Raw genomic sequence first — 22,681 nt, 5'->3', positions numbered from 1 at the left:
GTGGCAATGAGCACACCTAGTAGGCAGGTCTTGGTTTCTACGGCCATTCTCCAATAAAAGGAACAAAATTCCTTGAAGAAACAGCTGAAATGGGTGAGTCTAGGAATAGGACAGGAAATATACAGGATGAGTCTGGAGCATTTTATAGTGCCAGAAAGTAAATGCTAAAAACCACAAACCAAACAAACGATCCCACAATCATGAAGGTATGTCAAAGGGACACAGGAACAAACTGAAAGAGTTTCCAGTGGCCAGAGCTGAAATGATTTGAGTGAAAAATAGATTAAGTAGCATGGGCTGATAACCTTACATATGAAGTAAATGTCCATGAGCCATACTGATATAAAGTACTGAATAAAGAAACAAATGAGGGGGAATAGGCAAATCTCTCATGCCAAATAATTCCAAATAACTTTAGATATTTCACCTTCTAGAATATGGAAAATAACTCCCAAATCACGTAAGTATACTGCACACGATGGAGAAAACGGACATGCACGACCAGGTGATTGATGTCAATAACCTCAATGAGTAAGTCACGTTGATAATATGTACCCTTGACGTGATGTGATGAAAATAGCACTTCTCTGTGGTCTTCCTCCCCCAAACACATAACTCCAGTCTAATTATGAGAAAAACTTCAGACCAATGCAAAAGAATATTCTACAAAATACCTGACCAGAACTCCTCCAACTGTCAAGATCGTCAAAAAAAAAAAAAAAAAAAAAAGAAAGGAAGAAAAAGGAAAAGAAAGAAAGTAAGAAAAAAAGCACAGTCTGATGCACAGTCTGATAAACTGTCACAGCCAAGAAGAGCCTTAGGATACATGATAAATGTGATGGATAGGCTCCTGGACAGGCTCTTGGAGCAGAAAAAGAACATTAGGTTAAAACTAAGGAAATCTGAATAAATAATGGACTTTATAGATAAACAACAAGGTCCTACTGTACAGCACAGGGAACCATATTCAATATTTTGTAATAACCTATAATGAAAAAGAATATGAAAAGGAATGTATGTGTATGTATAACTGAATTGCTATGCTGTATACCAGAAATTAACACATTTAAATCAACTCTACTTCAATTAAATTTTTTTTAAAGATTTTTAAAAAAGAATGGATTTCAGTTAATAATAATACATAGTATCACTATTGGTTCATTAATTATGACAAGTAATAATATAAGATGTTATAAATAGGGAAAACTGGGTTCAGGGCATATGGGAATTCACTGCACTATATTTGCAATTTTTCTATAAATCTTAAAGTGTTCTAAAAAATAAAGTTTACATATATTAGAAAAAGTTACTGCAGACAGAGTCCCTGGGTTAAAAGCACACAGAATGAGGGTGTGGTGAACAGAGTTGAAGAGGGGGAAGGAGGTAGTCAGTTAGCTTATTTTAGGCTTTAACTTGGACTAATGAACAGTTTTGTCCGCCTTCATTTATACATTTATCAGACACAGGTCCATTGCTCGTCTGCATTTCCCAGGACCTGTGCTGGGGGAAGGGGACACAACGGTGAACCAAGAAGGGGCATGTCTGCTGTCCTCAGGGATCCACATGAGTAGGGAACACAAATATTAATAACATAATCATACAAGTGAATGTAAAATTCCAGTTGTAGTTAGTGCTCCAAAGGAGAAGTACACAGAACCATGAGAACACAAAAAGGGGCACCTGAGTCACAGAGAAGCTAAGAAATGTGTCCCTGATCCAAACTTAAAGTCACACCGGTATTACATGTAGCACTGCGTGAGGGTAGGGGCACACTTGGGCCATTGACCACATGAAAATATAACGATTTGAGATTTCTTAGCTTCATTTTGTCCAGTGCAGTCAGCCTGAACAGATCGACTGTTGCGCAGACCACTTCCGTTTTGTTTAGGTTTGGATAACTGTCATTTTGTTATAGGCAACTGCTTCTTGTTTGAAGTGGGAGACTCATTAAGGAAGAATTCAAAAGATTTTTAAGGCTACCTGACAGGATTGCTTCATGGTATCAGACAGAGCCATGAGAAATGTTTGAAGTGGCCATGAGAAATGTTTGAAGTGGGGAAGATTACTTCCTCAGGGTTTTTGTATTTTTTTTGTTTTTTTTTTCCTGGGTGCCCCCTCAACCCCCACCCAATGATTTCCCCCAATAGATAAGAAATAATTGCTTGTTTCTTGAGGAATAAAAAGAAGGAATATCCTCAGGCTGCTTTCCTCCTATTTGGTATGAATATGAGCAACGTCTATTCTAATTCTTGAGGCATTCTTAAGAAGAGCCAGCAGACGAATGAAAAAAGGCTTTAACCTTTTTCCTTTGCTCATTATGTAAATTATATTTTTCAGCTTCTTTTTTCCCCCTCCAGTCTCAATGCTAACTCCCTTCCCCTTCATTTTTCTGAATGAGTTTTCTTTTCTCTTGTCTATTTCCAGGATTCACATTCCTTTGGGGTAGATGGATATATATTAAGACTTTTAATATGTTTACTGTTTTACCAGTTTAGAACGTGGTGAAAGACAAGGAAAATAAAATGAGTACACGGTGCCCTCTGGATAACTCCATGGTCATGGCCAAGTCTTTTCTGAGCATTAAGTGGTAATCTGGCTGCATTGTTCAAGGAAGCAGTGTTCAGCATTCTAATCTCTTACGGGTAACAACAGCCGAAGTATATTAATTGTAACTTGAGAAATCAACGAGAGCGTCTAACACATAGGTACCCTTTTCCTCCAGGCAGGATGAAACAGCGTGAGCACAGATACAGAATCATCATCAGACTCACCGCTAACCTTTGCCCTCATTTTCATTCCCGGTTTTATGCAGGAGTAACTAAGCAGATTAATGTCACAGAACTGGCTGTGATTATTTTTAGTTTAAACAACAGTGTCTGCCTAAGATAAATGCATGTACGAGATAGATTTCACCCCGGAGAGCAGTTCATCTTTCTTTGGCGTGCCATTTTCCCTTTACTGCTCCTCAAATGGATTCTGAATATATAGATTGCATTATCACATTAAATGAGGATGGGTAAACTACAAAGGGTTCAGAGTTAAGATGCACCTGGACTTTCAGATTCGGACTTGAAAGCGAGCTCACATTAACTGATGTATGAAGCCGTAATGGAGACACCTAATGTCGTTGTCAAATTCCTTTGAGTAGTTTTTAAATGAGACAAACTGAATATAGGACTTGGGGGCTTTTGAATTATCCTCTCTAAAACTGATGCTGTAAAGGAAGGGGAAAGAGATTTAATATTTTTAAAAATAATATATTATAAAAGTATATTGATATTAATACTCACAGCTAACCTTATATCTAACTGTATCCATTTTGTTATTTAACTGAATAAATCATGGTTTTCGGCACAAAGAAATAATGTTATATATAAATTATTGTTATTTTTGTCAATTACTTTATTCTTTCATTCAACAGACACCCACTGGGCTTCCACTATATCCAGGCACTAGGCAAGTAAGTGAATGAGGATAGCTCTAGCCACCAGGCCGTGAGCTGTATCATTTCTGGGCCAAAGGTTGTAATTGCTGGTGCAAGACTCTTCAGAGCTCTCTTCCTCTGTTGGGGTGACTAAGAGAGCCACATGTCCCATACTGGAGGGTTACAACATGAGGGGGAAGGCCAGCCTGTGTTCCTGAGTGTGGTCTTCACTGACCCACAGTGGACATGTAGCATGAGTAAAAAACCAACCTTTGTTACGTTAAACCACAGGGTTAAAAAAAATTATTTTTTAATTTTGGGGGTAGGTAATTAGGTGTATTTTTTTTTACTAGAGTTACTGGGGATTGAACCCAGGACCTAACTCTGCCACTGAGCTATACCCTCCCCTGAAAACCATGGGGTTTTGAGATTGATTTATTATTGGATCATACCCTGGTTTATCCTGACTAATAGAGTAGTTCCCTGCTTAACTAGTAATCGTGATGGTAAGAGTTGCCATTTATTAAGTTTATAACAAAAATCTTATGAGGTAGCTATTACCATTCATACTTTAGAGGGGAGGAAACTGAAGTTCAGAAGGTCAAATAATTCACCCAAAGTCACATAATTTATAAGAAGTAGAGAAAGGTATTGAACCAAAGTCCATGTCCATGAATATGTCTCCCATACTCTAAGTATTGTAAGTGTCAGGGGCTACACATAAAAATAAAATCTTTTACAATATTAGGAAGATATTTACTAATTCACCCTCATAGCTCACTTGTTCAGTACTCATAAAACAGAAAAATGCTTGTAGCCCTGCGTCCTGAAATGGGTTCCACAAAATTCTCGATCCTCAAGATGTTAGTAAGGCTTGTTCTATGATCAAATAATTGTGTAAAACATCTGTACGAGTTGTGTATGACTCAATTCGTGTATACCCTTTCAGACTCATTCAACTTCACTTGTCCCACAGCTGCCACTACCTAGTTTTGCCGTTACCAGTGTTACCAAGTCTTGGTCTCCAGCAAGGCCTCCATCACTCCTGCTGCCAGAGAGTTAAGACATGGTTCACAGATGTGTCAGCAGGACCTACTGGTGCTTGCTGGAATAGATTGCTGCTGCATAGTGGCCACTCAGGGGTGAGCTTGAAGCCCTCCCACTGTGCAGAGCTGCAGCTGGTATACCACCGTGGCCCATACATTTAGTATGGAGGAGAGGTGCCTGGGGTTTGAATATACAATGACTTCTGGGCAGTACGAATAGGCTGGCTAGTGAACTGGAAGGAACAAGACTGAAGGATTAGGGGGAGGGTATAGCTCAGTGGTAGAGAACATGTTGAGCAAGCAGGAGGTCCTGGGTTCAACCCCCAGTACCTCCATTTAAAAAAAAAAAAAAGGAAGGATTGGTAAAAAGAAGGGCTGAGATAGACCTGTGCAAAAGGATCCATGGAAAAGGGTACAACTGAGCCAGCTCTGACAGCTTTGGAGATCAAAGGAGACTATCTCTGAAAAAGATCAGAGTAGAAGGACCTAGAGTAAGACTTCCCTTGATACCCAGTGCTCTCCAGTTGCCCCCCAGTGTAACTCTCATCATAGTTACCTACTCCTTCTTGACCACAATGTAGAACGAATCTATGTTAATACAAAAAGCCAGTTTATGATGTTTAATCAAGTTAATACATCACTCTGTCAAAATAACATTTCTATCTTAGTAAAAATTTCTGAGAAAGCTTCTTGCATTAGAGTCATCACTTTCGCCCGAGGAAGGTCAATTCGTCCGTGGTGTTAGTGCCTCCTAAGAATAGACTCATTCTCCCCCAAAGATAGGGTCCTATTCAGGGACACACTGAGAACTCTCGAGACACACAAGGGCATAGCAGGACTGAAGTGTTTGCTGGAGCAAGGAAGGGTAAACGTGCTACTACCGGCATTTCCAGAATCCCCACAGTTGTTTTTCTAGGAAGTAAGTATTACCCCCCAAATGACAGTAGTTCTGTAGATCAAGCAGTGCAGTCCCTTCAGATGACCCGGACTTGAATCTTGGCCATGGCACTTAGTAGCTTAACTCGGAATGGAGTTAAACCTGAGTCTCAGTTCCCTCATCTGCACATGGGATAGACAATATCCACTCTGCATATATCATCAAGTCATCGTGAATTTGTATTTGTATAATCTTAGGCAAGTAACTTAAATTGTCTGAGTCCCATTTTCGCCATGCCAACTCTATATTAGAGGAATAGTTCTGGTAATCACCAAGATCCTTCTCGCTCTGGTGCATACAAAAGCATTACTTGTAAAGTGTTAGAGAAATGTAAATTCGATTACCCTCATGATTTGTAACATTTGTACTAGTATTACTATTTTGAATGCAGTGGTTCTTGGGAACCAGCCTTCTCTAAGAAAGGAAAAAGCATGGTCCTTGATACCCCCCACATGGGACTATTGTCAGTGGCAGAGACTTGTCTCTGTAAAGGCCACTGGTCAGAAGCATGAAGCCCTTTGCTCCTCCAGCTTGAAATCGATGACCTCCTGCTCTAACCACCAGAAGGGAGACATCATCTGTTTTGTGTTCTGATTTACACACAGGAGTTCTAGCGGCAGCTTTGAGACTAATGAATTCCCACCCTCTAGAAGTCAGAAGCATCAGAAACATCAATTTCTCACTGATTTCAAGGAGGGAGAATGAAGGCTCTGTCTGCCCTCTCACCCCCTTTCCTCTCCTCTCCTTGGAGGATGGATGGAGGACTGCAAAAAAAGACTCAAAAGAATGCTCCGGAAGTCACTTCACGTCATCATTCCTTTACAATGATGATGAACCGCTTATTAAGACTTGACTATGGACTCAGCCCTGAGCTCTGTTGTTTGCTCATATATTATTTTATCATCAAAACAACTCCATAAGGTAAATGTCACTCTATGCCCAGGACACTGAGGCTTAGGAAAGGTAAATAACTGAGAAGTCAGTGAAATGAGGATTTTAACATATAATTGACTCCAAAGCTAGTAATTCTGCATTTTTTTTGTATCAGGACTGCTTTACATTCTTAAACATTATTATCGACTCCCTCAAAAAGCTTTTGCTTGTGTATGTCATAACTATAGATATTTAACAAAACCATATGATCATGCAGTTTGGTGCAGCCACTATGGAGGACAACATGGAGGTTCATTAAAATACTAAAAATAGACTTACCATATGATACAACAATATAATTTCTGGGTATATATCTGGAGAAAACTATAATTTGAAAAGACACCTGTATTCCAACCAATGTTCACGGCAGCACTATTTACAACAGCCAAGACATGGAAGCAACCTAAATGTCCATTGACAGATGACTGGATAAAGAAATTATGGTATATATACACAATGGAATACTACTCAGCCATAAAAAGAATGAAATAATGCTATTTGCAGCAACACGGATGGACCTGGAGATTGTCATACTAACTGAAGTAAACAAGAAAGAGAAAGAAAAATGCTACACGATATCACTTATATGTGGAATCTGAAAAAAAGTGACACAAATGAACTTATTTACAAAGGAGAAACAGACTCACAGACATAGAAAACAAACTTATGGTTATCAGGGAGGAAAGGAGGTGGGGAAGGGATAAATTGAGAGTTTGGGATTTGCAGATCCTAACTACTATATATAAAATAGATGAACAACAAGGTCCTACTGTATAGCACAAGGAACTATATTCAATACCTTGTAATAGCCTATAACGAAAAAGAATCTGAAAAGGGATATATGTATAACTCAATCACTATGCTGTACACTAGAAATTAACACATTGTAAACTGACTATACTTCAATTTAAAAAAGATAATTTATAAAAACAATGTGATAAGTTAAGACTATAGGAGCACATAGTAACAGCACCTAATTCATCTTACAAAGATCAGAGAAGATTAAGAAATATACTAGTAATTTTACTGCTATATTTCAAAGAGTCTATTTTCAAATTTAACTCCATTATCCAACTCGATGTCACTTTCAGCATTGACTTCTAGTTTTCTCCCCTCTATTTAAATGTTGAAAGTTTCTTTTTTTAAATTCAGACACATTGCTTTGCATTTTCAAAGTCAAGTCTCATTGTTATTCCTTCTCCAGGTCCTTTTGTATCGTTTCCCTGATATCCCTGGTATTCATAGTATCTCCCAAATGAGTACCATCTGTGAATTTCATCAGAGTGTTGTCTGTTCCCTATTCTGGCTTATGAATGAAGATGTTAAATAAGAACAGACATTGCAGGGCAGCTGCTTCCTACAGCACCCCACCAGGAGTCCTCCTGGCGTTTATGACACCTTCCCACTGGCATTCATTACTTTTCGTATATAGCCCTTTTGATAGCTTTGACTCCCAAATGATAAGGATGATGTTCAAGTGAATTTAAATTTTTTTGTGATTAAAATTTGAAGTAAGATATGACATACTTTCTGTTAAGTTCTGAGTTCTGGAAAGCAGTTCCTAACTTCCTCCCCTCCTTACCTCTGTCCCAGAATGACTCTAGTGTTTGCTGATCAACTTAAAAATCTGCATGTGGAGAGCACTTTATCTCAGTGTACAGGATGGTGAAATGGAAACAGGTGTCACGTTCTGACTTAAGGTGGGAAACCATGATGTGGGATTTGCTTGCAAGAGAAGAGATCAAAATCAGTTAAAAGATTCTTAACCATGTACCCCAATGAGGGTACCAAAGGTTAGATTACTGCAGATTATAGAGTGATTTTTGGAGTCATTTGGTGTACTGTGAGTCCTTTTATTGTATGACACAAATCAACCCCTTTCCTGTTTAAGTTACTGTTTGTTGAGGTTTCTGTTACTTGCAGGCAAACACATTCCTGACTGATACAATAACAAACTGTTATATAAGGATGGCTACACTGAGCCACATGAGTAAAGAGGGATAAATTAAGAGAACAGTCATAAAAAATGGATTAAGGGTTATATGAGAAAACATCAAAGCAAGTCAACTTTTTCTGGTCAGAAAAGAAAATACAGAACTTGGAGAGTGAGTTTAGCAAAATTGTGTGAATGGTTAGTGTGCAAAGGATTATGAATAAGCTTTGTTTTTTATAGAAAGAATGAAACAAGATGCAAGATCACTCTGTAGGATGGTTAGATGGATAAATTCATCTTTAAAGAGAACAGGGTAAACACTGGAATTCTGTTTGAGCATGGCTCTGAATCTCCTTTTCTAGAAATCTTAAAGAATGCAAAACACTTTTTCTATCTGAAATTAGATATGTTTTTATCCCAAAGAAAAATAAATTGGGTAACCCCTTTTCAATATTTTTCAGCCCTGTATTTCTTGAAAAAAATCTTAGTTATACATATAAGAAATGGAAAAATATATAGGCAAACTTCATACCTTCAATAACTGAAAGTTAGGTATTTGAGAAGCCAAAGGATATGCCTTAGAATGTTGTCCTGATAACTTATGCTTCTATTTTTCTACATTCAAAGTCAGAATCTTGATTTCTTGACTCTCCACACCTCACATTTAGAGATTCAATAAGAGAATCTCATTTTCTTACAGAGATTCATGGTGTTTCTACACATCTCCTTCATGATAAAAAAGTGATTTGTTTTACAACAAATAGTCACGGATCTTATAATTGTCATTTTAAACCTTGTTTAAACTTCATCATACGGCACATTCATCAGTTGCTTGAATCCACTGCCATCGTTTTCTTCATTTGCTTCAATTTCTATGTGTCACCTGAGGAGCATCATCCTTTTCAGCACAAGATGCCCAAGTTTCGTTATTATGAACAGTGCATTCATAATATAGGTGACTAAGTCCTTGGAATATTTTCTTCTTCTGTAACTTGTGGCAGACCAAAAAAATAAGCCTTGTTAAGATAGAATCTTACGTGGGGGCTTATTTATCTTGGTTTATACCAACCTGGACACCAAAGTCAGGAATGTAACAGTTACGCAGTGTTCATACAGATCGGTTAGCTCCCTGGAAGGTTTATAAAAACAAAGCAGAATTTGAGAATGACTTAAATCTACACCATAGGACTTTAAAAAAAAGTCTTCATATTCTCATATTCAAAATATTATGAATAAGATACTGTGAATTCTGAGAGAAAAATCAAATTTCTCCTCAATTAGGAACTAGAAGAACTAAGGGGACACTTCAATACCCTTCTGGATTTTTCTTGCAATCTGTTCCATGCCATTCCCACCAGTTGACATCTTCAGAGAAATATCTATATCTTGCTTTAGGACCCTAAATATTAACCATGATATCTCTGGTCTTTGATAATGTCTTTTCTCAAAGGGTAGTCTGCAAATACTAAGTCCTCATCAATTACTACTTATGGAGGGCTTACTTAGCCTCCCATATTTCCTAAGCACTCAGGAAAATGTTGGCTGCTGCCAGGGGTGGATTTACCATGAAGCTAATGAGGGTAAGCTTTGGAACCCTTCAACTGCACTGTCTCCTTCCAAGTCTCTGGGAGAGGACCCTATAAATGTAAAAAATTTGCATGAATAAGTTAATTTAACCACAGTTACTTAAGGTTACTGTTTCTTTCCATTCCAATCTCCACTCTGTCCTACCTCCCTTCAAGTCAGGTAGCAGTGTGCCTGCAGGTACTGGAGATCCAACTAAAGGGAGAGTGAGTTGTGCATTCGTTAATTTGTATGGCATATGTTTCTGTGGCTCACAGTCATTTCTGAGTCCAGCTAAGATACTGCTGGGCTTCCAGGTGATGAAACACCTCCTGGGAACACTCCTGCCATTCACTACCTCACTCAGCCTCCTGACACAAAGGCGCAGGCACAGAGGTCCCATCACCACGTGAGCAAGTCTCATGGCAGCTGGCACAGCACACTTGTGGGTCTTTGAGGAGAAATGTGCTTTAAAACATGTGGAGCAGGAAGCAGGCCTGTGGAAAACCTTCCAATCAGAAGTCATGTCAAATGAAAATGGAGGATTCAGATCTCATTGATGTCTGGTCAGAACAGAACTCCTCTCTGGTCAGGAATACAGTCATATACGTTATATGCAATTACAGATGTACCACCCACTTGCTTTTTTGAAGGTAATAGTAAGAATTTATCAGAATTCCTGTATTTGTAGGGTCCAAAACTGTATCAGTATTACAAATAGTGACAGCTTATGTACAAATGAAACTTGAGTTTCCCTAGTTTGCAAAATGTTACCCATAATTAGTGTTAGAGATAAAATAAATTTTTTCTAAATTATTGATAGTAAAAATACATATTAATCGATCATGCTAGAAGACTGTTTTCTATTTCCTCTAGAAAAATTACTGACATATGAAAAAGCAATCAGAATATGCAGACAAAAGTATCACAGAGATACTTTATAAAATTAATTAAAAACATTGGGTTTTTTTTGTAATGTTTGTGGTATTTGGCTGCTTTTAAAAGTGTGTCATTTGTTGTGATTTCTATTCTCATTCTAAATAAATATTTATTCTCATAATTAAGTTGTCATTTGTAATTTTACATTCTTCTTTATAATGTGGGTTCCCTAACGTAAAATTTTCAGGCTCCCAGAAAGGTAAATCCATCTCTGACAGAAGTGTCTCCCTCTTCCTCTGTCTGTCTGTTTCTCTTCTCTCTCTCACACACACACAGCTTAGTGCATCTTGACCTGTGTTTGTGTTCTTTACAACACTGCATTTTGTCTGTTTGTTAAATTGAACCTCTTGATGTTCGATGGAAAAGGATATCTTAAATATCCTTTTTAAAAAAGCTCTTTCTTTCAGGGGCTTGTCACTTATTGAGGAGTAGTGGGGGTCTGAGCTGCTGAGAGCCTCTCCCATTGGACTTCTCCATGAGCCTCCTTTCCTAGCAAGAGGTCCGGGTGTTTAACAACTTCACGTGTACGATCAGCTTAGTGACTTCGCAGCAATCTCTTCCTGTATTTCATTCTGGTTGTCTTCTTCTTCCTCTTCCTCTTCCACATCTTCCTCCTTTTCCACCTCCGCCTCCTTCTTTAATAAACCCTACCATTTGGTTTTTATTTTGTCTAAGAGAAAAAGATAAGGAAAATGAACGCACCAGGAAGAGTCCTTCCAGCCCACAAGAGATCAACCTGCATTCCAGGTAGGGCTGTTCCTCCTGTGGTGCCAGAAGGTGCCACAGGGGAAACAGCAGAAGTGGAATCTCTGAAAGATTAGGAGGATGCTGAGGCCAAACTGCAGGTGGTTAGCTGGGGTGGGAGGAAGTTCTAGTACGAGGGAAGAATTCAGATAGACACAAAGTTCCAACAAGTAAGAATAGAGCCGGGGCAGTTTAGAGACACATCTAAAGTCTAAATTAGAGATTGAAAGAGTCAAGCGACCAGAGGGCAGGGAATAAGTCCACCAGAAATAATCAGAGATGTGGGTTCAGTTTAAGTCCTAGATCAGAACCAAAGTGGATGTGATATCAGGGATGCACAACTAAAGTCAGGGGGATGAATGACATCCAGGGCAAGGTTAGCGGCCAGTGCCCCAACTGCTCCAGACCCCACGTTCTTACTTTGAAGGATTGGATCTGGCTGTTGGCTGAGCATAGCAGCGATAAGAGGCTTCTTCCCCTGAGGAACAGCATGGACTCCAAGAGAGCAGATTAGATGTGGAGTTTATGACAACCTCTTCAAGCAATGATGCCAATTTCAAGTAGGCAGAGGTATGACTCTCTTCATCCTTTAGTGGCAAGTGTCATATTTGGAAGAAGATGAAAGATTTCGGGGTTCAGATTATGGCCCCTTCCAAAGTAAAATCCTTGAACCCAATGATTCTCTCCATGAACGAATAGCAACCTCTTTTCTTTATCTTGCAAACAGAAGTTAAAATCATTTATCAATATTGGTGATGTGAAGTTTTACAAAATAATCCATTATAGTAACACTGTTAGCCTGCTTTAGAGGTTTCTACATTCTTTTTTTTTTCATTAAACGAACATAGATGTTAGAGTTGCTATTATTAGGAAGAATAGCAGCAGCATTTAATTTTACTTACACATTTTATTATATTTGCACAACTGAGTGCTATTATGACCCAGAATAATGGAGGATGTTCATAACTTTCTCCCATCTCAAAATAAACCAAAGACTTAAAGTTTTCCCCAGGTACCTTTAGCCTTGAATTCAAGTATTATTCCTCCTTGTACATTCCTCCATCTTGTTCTATCAGAACTTCCAACGTTAAATATTGCTTCAAAACCCTGAGGGTTTTATAAGCTTAACCACAGGCTGCCTTTAAAGAGACTTCACTTATAATTAATTAGTTGAATGTGTCTAACTATTACTCATTGTCCAAATAAATGCAAAATAAAGTACCTCTACTTAAATATACAAAATAGCCATCTATAAAATCATAAGCAATAAAGTTATATAGTTAGATTTGTCCCATTTCTTTGGTTAAGATAAAAATAGAATGTTAGCTTCTTAATAACATTTTCTCATACTAAAGGAAGATGTAGCACTTTTGATTGCCTATCAACTTTAATATTTGCTGATATGGAAAAGTGCTAGTCTCTGCTAAATACGGAGAAGGCTTGACCTACTTTATTTGCTTTTAACATCTTGTATTTTAAAATGTAGGATCAAGGACTGCAGATTTTTATCATATTTCCCTAGCCTTCTCTAAAATAAAGGCAACACAGGGAAGTTTTGGAAGGAGAAAAGATGCAGGACTCTTGAGGGCAACTTGATAGAAAAGATTATTTTAAATAAATTAAAAAGTGAGACACGCTGAGACTTGTGCAAGGAGAGACATGGAATTTTCTTCAAATCATGTGAAAAATCAGGTATATTCACAATAAATGCTTGGCTTGGAAAGATTTCATAAACCTGTGCCTCTCATTTGCTTGTCTCTCATAAATCTGTCACATACCAAGGTACATGAGATATTGGGAACTGTTCTTTGGGGTTAATGGGAGAGAGGGCTGTGCTTGTTTGGAAAGAAAAGCCTACTTTTATGTGTCAAATTTGGGGACTGTTGACAGAGCACTCGACAGACACGGTTACTGGCGCAAATCAATTAAATCTAGACCAGAGAAGAGGAACGCAATGACATTGCCTTCAACAGACACAGCTGGGTGACAAGATGGGGCAGGAAACAATTTTGCAGCTATCAGCAACCCAGGCAAAAGGTTGCATGAGAAAATTCAACAGCAAAAAGAGCAAGGGAGAGCTGTGGAAGGAAGGAGGTGTCCAGGGCAAGTGTTGAGCCTACATGGTGCCCAGGGCACGTAGAGAAATACGTCGGATGGGATGGGAGTTGATTAAGAAGGGAGTTGTGTTCTGCAATTGGGAATGGCTGAAAGGCCAGAGAAACACGGTTTAATAGCCGATGTTTCCTATTTCTACCACCCATTATGACATGAACTGGGACAACACGGTCTCAAACAGAATTTTCCAAAAAATGACAGAATTCCAAACACTGTTTCCCTATAATTTACAGTGTCTGGAATGCTGAGCACGAATCTGTTACTCGGCTATTAAACAGTCTTTAAAATGTTCTGGTTTGTGTCTGAATGGTTATGGCAGTCAAATAAAAATATATTATGCTCACTTGTCTCAGTCTGAGTGTCCCCCAAAGCAGATTCTGACATAAGGATTTCTGAGCATGTACCTCTTCAACCCCCTCCACTTAAGAGAAATATTACAAATGGATTTCTGGAGAGATGTTATAGTGTAATGGTTACAGGCAAAAATTCTCAAGCCAAGCTACTTTTTATTGTCTGACACTGCCACTTACTCACCATGTGGCCTTTGAGTAGTTACCTTGACCTTCTTATCAAAAAATGTTGATGCTACTAGGATCCAACTCCTAGAGCTGCTGCAAGTATAAAATAAATTAATAAAAATACTGTGCTCAGAATAGGGCCAGGTCCATGGCAAGAAGAATTAGCTCTTCTTATCATGGATTTGTTTTTCATATAGCTTTGAAAATCCTTCTCAAAACAGTGTTCCAGGAACCCACTGACAATGAATCAGGGCTGACACAAGAGATGAAGCCAATTTGTCTAGCCTTTATCGTCTATAAAGTGAAAGACAGTGAGACAGGAGGAAGACTTGTGTTTCTGTGTCCATATAGCTTTAAAGACTATAAAGCAGAGTCTCAGAGGAGAAAGGGACCATAACAGTCAGCACTTTAACCTTTAACCTGCTCTGAAGGTGTCTTCTGTAATATGCCCTAACACACATGCATCTGGGCTTCTGCCTGGTACTCAATGCTCATCAAATTATTTAATGTTAATTTTTAAACATTGTCTTAGTTCAAGCTGCCATAACAAAATAACATGACTGGGTGGCTTAAACAACAGAAATGTATTTCTCACAGTTCTGGAGGCTGCAAAGTCCAGCATCAAGGTTCTGGCTCATCCAGGTTCTGGTTAGGGCTCTCTTTCTGGCTTGCAGCCAGCCATCGTCTTGCTGTGATCTAACATGGTCTTTCCTTGGGGTGTGCACGTAAAGAGAGATCTGTTTCTCATCTTTAAAAGTTCTCCAACTCTATAAGATGAACCTAATGATCTCATTTAACCTTAACTACCCCCTAAAAGTCCAATTCCAAATACAGTCACATTGGGGGTTAGGACTGCAACATATGGATGGGGGGGGGCACAATTTAGTCCATAGCAAACATTTTAGTTTTATTGAACTAAATTTGGCCTCACCACAAGTCACAAATTTACCTGAGAGCAACAAAAGAGGAGATGAAACCTTCTCCACATGACAGATTTGTAAGAATTCAAAACACTTAAAGCATCCTTCTAATTTGACTTGTCTTCAAGTTAAATGTCCCCAGTTCTTTCAAAAATTTTTCACCTAGACTTTTCACCATCCCATGAATGCTCTATCCTTTGTTAATTTCTAGACTTAAATATGGTATCTATAATTGAAAACAATGTTCCAAATGTGATTTGATCAATATAAAATGCAAAGGAATTAGTATCTTCTCTACTGTTGTAATTATTCTGGCTTTGAGGCAGGCTGAGACTGATTCACTGTTAGTCACTGGATGACAATTTATAGGTAATTCACTTACTACCTGGCATTTGAGGTACTCAGTAAGCACTGGCTGAATTGAACTGAAGTCTACTCTGACAGGGTTCTTTGATATAGCATTTTATATTTTTCTGAATCATCTCCTGTCTAAAGGGTTCATGGAAGACTAGAAATCGGGCCACTTTGGAGTTCTCCTGATATTTTTGTATTTACAGTAAGAACAGTAATAAAGATCTGGACTAGTATGGAAAAACATTGCAATGGATCAACACAGAGTGCCTGCACTGAAGGAAAACTGATAATATTGTTTTCATCTCTTTCCAGAATAGTGTGGACATAGAGAGAGAGTAAACCGGGGGCCGTGCTTCTGTTATGTGTCTTCAGTAATTGCTTTAACATGTGACTCTGCCATTTAAGCAATAAATGACATTTACTGAGGGTTTAATATGTCAGCCACTGTACCAGACACTTTCACTTTACCTTGTTAATCCCATCAGCAGCCCTCGGAGGGAGGTCTTATTAGCCTCACTTTACAGAAAAGTTACAGAGCTTGCTTAATTTTACATGCTATTGTAACATGCTAATCTACACGCTAATTTTACATGCTATTTCTTGTATTGGCTGCCAAATCCCAAATGCTTTCCACCACACCTGAGCTAGTGAACCTGGGGTATGCTGAGGACACTGGAAACCGTAGCTACTACACAATATATGATCCTGGGACATTAATTTCCTGATGGCAGGTGGATTCATTTACCAGGGTTGCCACAACAAATACTACAGACTGGTGGCATGAACAATAGGAATTCATCTCCTCAGAGCTCTGGAAGCTAGAAGTCCAAAGTCAAGATATGGGCAGAGCTGGTTTCTTCTGAAGCCTCTCCCCTTGGCTTGTAGATGGCCATCTTCTTCAGATGTCTTCACAAGGTCTCCCTTCTGTTTGCGTCAGGGTCTTAGCCTCTTCTTATAAAGACATCAGTCTTATTGGATTAAGACTCACCCCAATGACCTCATTTAAACTTGTTTACCCCTTTAAAGACCCTTTCTCCAGACATAGTCATATTCTGAGGTACTGGCCGGGGGGAGTGAGGATTCCAACATAAGGATTTTAATGAGACACAATTTAGCTCATAATAGCAAGTAATTAAAAACATCTTAGAAGGTAAGTAAAATGTAACGCACAAGAGCCTGGACTCAAAAGTTTGACTGCTTTGGCTGAATCCTAATTCTTTCATTAACCAGCTGAGTGACCCCGGGTAAGTTATTTACCTGTCTATATCCCAGTCTCCTAATCTTTAAGATGGAAATGTAATAGTATATTTATAGGTTTTTTATGAGGATTAATTGAGTTCACACACAAACACACACACACATCTGAAACGCATTAAGTCCTGTATATGTATGAGATTATTACTTCATAGAATAGATAAAGTAAAATGGAAAATTCCTTTAATTTTAAAGTTAAAACATCATAGAATTTTTTCACTTACAGAAGGCTGACTAAATCATAAATATCAATTTTTTTTCTCCATTTCTAATGGGATAGAGTAGAAAAAAAGTCTGAGAAGCAGTTTATGCTACCATGGATTGCTCTTCATGCTAGGCAGACTTCTAAGATGCCTCCCAATGATCCCAGTGATATTCATGCCCCTGCAACCCCCTCCCTGTGAGTGTAGGCTGGACCTAGTTACTAACTTTCAATGAATAAAATATGGCAAAAGCGTTGGAATGGCACTTCCAAAATTAGGTTATAGAAACCTGTGACATCCATCCTGCTTACTTACTGTGTCTTCTGGCTCCTTCTGTCTACCTGCTCTGATAGAGCAAGTTAGTGTGTTGAGAGTTGCCCTATGAATAGGGCAAGTGGCAAGTAACTTAGCACAGCTTCTGGACAACAGATTTCAAGGAACTGAGGCCCCTTGGTTCAACACCCTGAAAAGAACTTAATCTTGCTAACAACCATATAATTAGGTTTGGAAGTGAGTTCTTCCCTAAGCAAATTCTTTCATTTCAAGTTCTGGGATGACTGAAGCCCCACTTGGCACCTGGATTACAGCTTGTGAGAGACCCTGTGCAGAAGACTCGGCTGAGCTGTGCCCAGATTCCTAACCTATAGAAACTATGAGGAAAGTAAACACTGTTGGTTCAAGCCACTGAGTTTTGGGGTAATCTTTTATGCAGCAATAGATAACTGATACAGTCTGCTGAAGGTGGAGAATATTGTGGAAGAAGATGGAGCCATTATGATTCAAATGGAAAACAAGATGCATGCAAACACAGCAGAAGGACCTAAAGAGGGCTAGAGAGGAGCTGGGCTCGGAAGATCCCAGCTATTTTCTAAGATTCACTCTGCACTAGTAGCTTTTCCCCATCAGCATGTTTGGAATCAACCCTCAATTGGATAGCTTGCAAATACCCTTGCTTTGCACTAGTTGCATGTCAAAGCACTTAAATTGCTCAACCTGCTCCAGCACATTCACTCCTACTGTTTTCATCATTAATGAGGCATTCAGCTTTTATAATCTAGGAGATGACCTAAAGATCAGAGTTAATTTAATTTAAAATCAATGTACTAGAGAAGAAAGCCCCTGCCTCCAGTATTGACGTCAAACTGCAGGCTTCTGCAAACTCAGGGACAAAGACAGAGCAGTATATGCCATGGTATTATTTCTAGCCAGGTGTCTACAGTCACGCAGTCATAAAGTTCTACCAAAAGAGATGTTGAAAATTGGCCCCCACCTGATTAAATACTACTTATTGGAGGCTTTTGTTTGATAAAGCGAATTGCAAACAACTTCCTGGAATCATTATTGAGTCTTGAGTAGCTAAGACCAATATCAATGAATCCTACATCCTTGATATTTTGGATCAAGTTATTCATGACTGAGATAATCAAAAAGCTTAGAGTAATGAGCAATGGTTCTTATAAAATGTTTGTGTTTTTAACTGAGTTCCATTTGTAACATTACTTCCTCCTATTGCAGGAAGTAAGAAGGCTCTGTGATGCAATGGCTGGAGGCATCTAATTCACATGCAGTTCTTTTCTCATCAAAGTCTGCTTTCTGATTTTTCTAGAGTCTGCAGTGAGATGGCTTCACAGTTAATTATTTTCTATTCATCCACTCATTCACTTGTTTATTCATTCAGCAAACACTTACTGCGTATCTCTTCTGTGCCAAGCACCATGATAGGTCTTGGGGATTAAAAAATGAGTAACACAGTCCTTCAGTCAAAATACAGTAAGGTTTGTTATTGTAACAAATAAGCTCAGAATCATCTCAATGGCTTATCACAACAAGTTTACTTCTGGCTTACGTCAAGTCTACAAGGTCCACACGATACGTCCGTGGCAGCCCAGGCTTCTATATTTGCTGAGACAAGGGACTACCAAACCGAAAAGCCTGCTAACAGTAAATAAATGCTTCCATCAGAAAGAGACACAAGCTCTCCTGTTTGCATGGCCACATCTGCCCCTCAGACAGAAGTGCAGTCCACCCCTCAGCAGTTACATTAGGAGGAAATGCAGAACTGGACACACTATTGTCTACCATACACAGACTTTGCCCCGACACCCCTCACTAAGTTTAGTTCTGTTAGCCTGCGCAGACTTGTCATGGGCATTTGTATGATTTTTGCCAGGCCTTTAAAATATTAAACATATCTTGGTAACCCCCTAATATTGTTCTCATAGACAATTAAGGGAATGGAGACTCCAAGTTAGAAATGACCCATCTCCCTTTCTCTGAAGATGGCGTGGTCCTTCCCTCTCTTCCCCTCTGGCCCAGGTAGGAAAGTCTGATCACTTCTTGAAAGTGGAGAAATGAGCAAAGGAGGATGTAGCTGAGACCAAGCTAGACTTTGAGAGTTATATTAAATTCTCCATCATTTATTTATCTGTGTAATCATTTAACCAGTTGACAACTATGTAATAAGTAACTCTACTGTGTGCTGCATGCTAGGAATGAGGTATTGATCAAAATAGACACTATTCAAACAATATATTGAGGGAGACTGTCAAGCAAATGAGCAATTACAATGCAGTGTAGTAAAAGCTTTGCTTAGAAAAGTGCAGAGAGCTCTGGGGACACACTGGGGTACCCAATGGATGAGGGAAGGGTCCTGGACCTTAGACCTAAGGAAAGGTCTAAGGTGTGCAAAGGAGTAAACTAGGTGAAAAGAGCTGGGGGAATGAGTGATTGTTCCAGAAGACAAAGGCCTGAGGAGAGAGAGAGGCAGAAGAGGGAGACAGAGAAAGAGAGAAGACAGCAGCAGAAACTTTTGACATGCTCAGGGAACTGCAAGAAGCCAGAGCATGGATCCAAGGTGGGGGAGTTTTGAGAGATGAGACTAGAGCCACAAGGAGGAGCCAGGTTTCAAAGGATCTTGTCAGCCAAGAACAAGAGTTTGGACTTTTTCCTAAGAGCAGTTGGAAGCCACTGAGAGGCTTCAAACATGAGCAAGTGATATGACAGATACTTCCGGTTGGAAGTAACAACCGCCCTTCACAAAAGCCTGGCAGTTACTATGCTGCCAAAGGACCCGCCCCCAGGCCTGCTCACAGCAGTCCTGGTCTTTGGCTGGTTTCCCTAGCAGGGCAATTTATGAGCAACTGCATCAGGGATTTATATGTTTGGGATGATCAGGAACACCAGGGGAGCCCCAACACAAAACTATTTTTTTCCACTCTCTGCCAGCCACACTGAAACCCTACTCTTTATTCCTTTATTTTTTTTTCATTTATCTGCTCAACCAAGCGCCTGCTATGCAGATGGAATAGAGCTTATGCAGTAAAGGAAAGGAGACAAGGACAGGGCTCTTGCTTTCAAAAGGCTAAAGGTCTAGCAGGGGAGATAAGACAAGTTGAATAGTATTACATGTGGGAGGCGGACAGGGCTACGGGAACCCAGAGGAAGAATGAGCCTTTCAGGCTGGGTCCCCGGGGGAGGCTTTACGGAGAAAATACCACCAAGGCTGGGCCTTCAAAGATGAATCTGATTTTCTCAGGGCCACGTTTTCATCAGAAGTCTTCCGGCTCTCTATGAGAGAAATTTAACTCAAATGAGCTTAAACAAAAAGAGGGTCTTATTGGCTTCCACACTGGGAGGTCCAGAGGTGTGGCTGACTTCAGGCCTAGCTGGATCCAGGGACTTGATGTTGTACATCAAAGCACAATCTTCCTCTCTCCAGGCTTAGGACAGATTCTCTCTGGCAGGCAAGATGGCTCTTAACAAACCCAGTGTATCCGTGCTGTAGGGCTGCCCTAATAAATCACCACAACTGGGGAACTGAAAACAGCAGGAAGGTATTCTCTCACAGTTCAGGAGGTCTGAAGTCTGAAACCAAGGTGTCAGCAGGGCTGATGCCTTCTAGAGGGTCTGAGGGAAAAAAAAATCTCTTCCATGACTCTCTCTTAAGCTTCTGTGGTTTGCCAGAAATCCTTGGCTTTTTTTTTTTTTTTTTTTGGTTTTTGATGCATCCCACAAATCTCTGCCTCCAGCTTCACACCATCATCTCCTCTGTGTTCCTCTTCTGTGCCTCTTTATTTAAAATTTCCCTCTCCTTTCTTAAGGATACCAGTCACTGGATTTAGGGCCCAACCTAAATGTACGATGATCTTTCTTGAGATCCTTAACTTAATCAAATCTACAAAGAACTTATTCCAAACAGGGTCATGGTCTGAGGTTTCAGGTGGACATACATTTTAAAGGGACTCTATTCAACCCACTACACCCAGAAAAGCCATCTTTCCCAATGTCTGTGCCACAAAATCCCCCTCCTGTTCACCCAGCTGAGGCCACGGGCCAGATCTGTGGCGGAGGAGTTGGCTGTGGAGTTCAGCCTCTCCACAAACACATGGAGTGAGTTCTTAGGGGAAAAGAGTTCTGCTCCCAAAGAACAGGAGAGGAAATATCAACGACAGGGTCCTGAAACCAGCTGGAGGGGCTTTCTGAGGGATGACACAGCACAGTCTTAGGAATCACTATGCTTCAGAACTGAATGGACTGCAGAGGTAGTTAGTCTACACTGGCTTCTATTCCCTGTTATGGTTGAGAAGCACAGGACAAGGACTGAAGACCCCTGGACCTAACAATCAGTGAGGGACATTCTGTTGAAGGACAGGTGCTCTCTGACCTGAATTTGGGGAGTGGGAGGTACCCAGAGAATGGGACAAACCAGACAGGCACAGAGCCAGTTCAAGAGATATGAATGGGTCTTCAGGACACATTTTATAGTAATTCCTACAGCTATCTCTGCTTTAATCTATTTAAGCATTTTGCCTATCAAGCTAAAAACTAAGCTATTGGTTTTCAGAGGCTACTCTGAAGACTGGTGTTGAGGCCATGTTTGCGTCTATCTTCAGTGAAATTAGAAAATTAAGAATAACATGGAACTACATGGGTTCAAATCCCAGCTGTGTGACCATGAGTAATAAATATACTTGACCTCTCTGAGCCTTAGATTTCCAGCACAAGTAAATTTGGGTTGCTCTGACTTAAAAAAAAAAATGAGTAACATGAGACATTTTTAAAGCTAAATTAATTCAACTAAAAGGGCTACATTTTGTTCCTGGAATTAAATCCTTTCTACTTTTTTGGTATTTGTTAAGCTATTTTTAAAATTAAATCATGGTCATAGTAGAAAGTAATTTTTATCTTGTGACATTCAGTTCTGTAGCCTGTATTTGGCAAATGAAAATGTTGGCAACCCAAAAGATGGTGGTTTTCCATCTTTTTGGACAGGGAGGGCATTTTACTGACTTACGAAATCCAAAGGTCTTGGATCCCTATTCTTGACCAACTGCTTCATCTCATTAGGTGGCCCCAGAGCTGAGAAACCTCAGGGAGAAATCACAGGGGACTTCCCTGAACATTCATTTTTCTAAAGAGGAAGGTGGCCTTGATTTTGAATTGACTTTTACTGTGTTTGGAATGTTTTAAGAAAGCTCTTTTTTTCTTAGGATGAGATGGAGTTTGTTAGCTGCATTATTAGTTGCTAGGGGACATGCCACTTTGAAGTGAAGCATGCACATGGTACCTCCTAAACCCTTGTACCTTAGAGACCTACCACCATTATTGCAAATGTTCAAAAACTACAAGACTTACTTGTCAGTCAAAGCAACTGAGATGGTTGAAAGCCTCTGATTCATTTGAAAATCTTTACCTGTACTTTTCCGAACAGGAAAATTAGCAGGGCATTCTTCAGAGTAACTGACCTGGGAATTTGAATTTGGTTTATCTACAACAACATCACACCAAGTTAGCAATAA

At 39.5% G+C, this 22,681-nt stretch overlaps 1 long non-coding RNA gene across 1 annotated transcript in view; it reads right to left on the bottom strand.

The window, feature by feature from the left end:
• LOC116282666 (uncharacterized) overlaps positions 1–22,681 on the bottom strand; it is a 153,856-nt gene that overhangs the window by 53,924 nt on the left and 77,251 nt on the right. The window lies entirely within an intron of this gene.

Source organism: Vicugna pacos, chromosome 12 (assembly GCF_048564905.1).
Source record: "Vicugna pacos chromosome 12, VicPac4, whole genome shotgun sequence".
Lineage (NCBI taxonomy): Eukaryota > Metazoa > Chordata > Mammalia > Artiodactyla > Camelidae > Vicugna > Vicugna pacos.
The sequence above is the reverse complement of the archived record's forward strand: the minus strand, read 5'-3'. Positions and strand labels throughout refer to the sequence as shown.